This window comes from Gossypium arboreum, chromosome 12 (assembly GCF_025698485.1).
Source record: "Gossypium arboreum isolate Shixiya-1 chromosome 12, ASM2569848v2, whole genome shotgun sequence".
Classification (NCBI taxonomy): domain Eukaryota; kingdom Viridiplantae; phylum Streptophyta; class Magnoliopsida; order Malvales; family Malvaceae; genus Gossypium; species Gossypium arboreum.
Genome location: NC_069081.1, coordinates 71,589,290 through 71,591,385, shown reverse-complemented (window position 1 = coordinate 71,591,385; position 2,096 = coordinate 71,589,290). Strand labels below are relative to the sequence as shown.

General features: G+C 40.0%; 1 non-coding gene across 1 annotated transcript; it reads left to right on the top strand.

The window, feature by feature from the left end:
• The first annotated feature begins 1,750 nt into the window (after window positions 1–1,750).
• Window positions 1,751–1,858, top strand: LOC128286102 (small nucleolar RNA R71). The gene has a single exon (XR_008276647.1). It is a non-coding gene; the product is annotated as a small nucleolar RNA R71 (small nucleolar RNA).
• Window positions 1,859–2,096: the final 238 nt, after the last annotated feature.

The window sequence follows — 2,096 nt, the reverse complement described above, 5'->3', positions numbered from 1 at the left end:
AATTGATTTGGAGAGGTATCGGGCTCGTTTTGGCGTAGTTTCAGTTTGTTGGGTGTTCTTGGTTTGTGGGTCCGCCATTCATCGAGTTCCTCGATTTTTAGTCTTCGATCTTCATGAACAGGTCCTCTACTATTGCTTGAGAATGACTCGCGTGCTTCCTTCAAACTCATTTTCTGCAAAGTAGGTTGCACCATATTGTTAGTTTTAGCAGAATGGTTTAAATGATCACCTTCAATTCTTGATGTGTTGCCAGAATTGCGAGCTTGAAGGGTGATTGTTTCGTCTCCCACCCAGAGTGTGAGTTCACCTGTGCCAACATCAATGATGGTTTTAGCAGTTGCTAAAAAGGGCCTTCCTAGAATTAAGGGAGTGTTGCTATCCTCTTCTATGTCTAGAACAACAAAGTCAACGGGAAATATAAATTTGTCGATTTTAACTAGCACATCTTAAATAATACCTTTAGGGAATCTTATAGTTTTATCTGCTAATTGAATGCTCATCCTAGTCTGTTTGGGTTTCTGGAGACCTAGTTGCTTAAACATGTTGTAAGGCATGACGTTAATACTAGCCCATAAATTAGCTAATGCATGATTAACATCTAAACTACCAATTAAGCAAGGAATAGTAATTCTCCCTGGGTCTTTTAGTTTGTTGGATAGTTTATTTTGGAGAATGGCCGACCAAACTACGTTCAGCTCCACATGCGATGCCTCGTCCAACTTCCACTTATTTGCTAAAAGCTCCTTTAAAAATTTCATTGCGTTTGGCATCTGCGAGAGCTTCAATAAACGGTAAGTTAATATGTAATTTTTTTAAGAGTTTAAGGAATTTACCAAATTGTTCATCTGAGCAGTCATTCCTTGTCGCGTTGGGGTATGGCACACGAGGTTTATATTTGACAGTTACTGGTTTGTTTGTATTTTGATGTACCTCACCTTGACCTTTGCTTACTATAGTTTCTTGCCTCGGTTCTGGTTCAGGCTGAACTACTCCTTTGTCGTCTTGAATATTAATTGCATTGAGTTGTTCCTTTGGGTTAGGTTCGGTATTACTTGGCAAACTACCTTGTGGTTGTTCGGAGATTAGTTTTGAAAGCTGGCCTATCTAAGTTTCCAGTCCTTGGATCGACGCTTGTTGATTCTTAAGTGTTGTCTCGGTGTTCTGAAAATGGGTTTCTGACACTGATATGAACTTTGAGAGCATCTCTTCAAGGTTTGACTTCTTTTCCTGTTGGTAGGGTGGTTGTTGGTAGCCCAGAGGAAATTGTGGTCTTTGATTTCCTTGACTGCCCCACGAGAGATTGGGGTGGTTCCTCCAACCTACATTATAAGTGTTACTATATGGATAGTTTTGAGGTTGAGGATTATTACCTATGTAGTTTAATTGCTCGTTATCCATGCTGTGGCCATAAGGTTGATATTCCGAATGGTTTGTTCCACTGCTACTTGCTTTGCACTGCATCACTGGGTGAACCTGTGAAGAACTAAGAAAACCATCAATCTTTTTGTTCAAGAGTTCTACCTGATTTGACAGCATGGTGATCGAATCGACATTTTAAACACCGGCTGTTTTCCTTGGCTTTGTCCTCATGACTTGCTACTGATAGTTATTCAGTGACATCTCCTCAATAAACTCATAGGCATCTTCAGGTGTTTTATTAATGATGGTTCCGCCAGCAGCTACATCAACCATTTGCCGAGTCAAAGGATTCAGACCATTGTGGAATGTTTGAACTTGGAGCCAAAGCGGTAACCCATGGTGAGGGCATTCCCTCAAAAGGTCCTTGTATCTCTCCCATGCATCGTAAAGTGTTTCTAAATCCATCTGCACAAAAGAAGAGATATCATTATGTAATGTAGCCGTTTTAGCCAAAGGAAAATATTTTAGTAAAACTTTTTCGGTCATTTGTTCCCAAGTAGTAATTGACCCTCGTGGCAACGAGTTCAACCAATGTTTAGCTTTGTTCCTCAATGAAAAGGGAAACAACCGAAGATGTACGGTATCATCAGAAATGCCATTAATTTTAAATGTATTGCATAGTTGTAAGAAGTTGGCTAAATGAGCGTTGGGATCCTTATCCTGTAAACCATCAAACT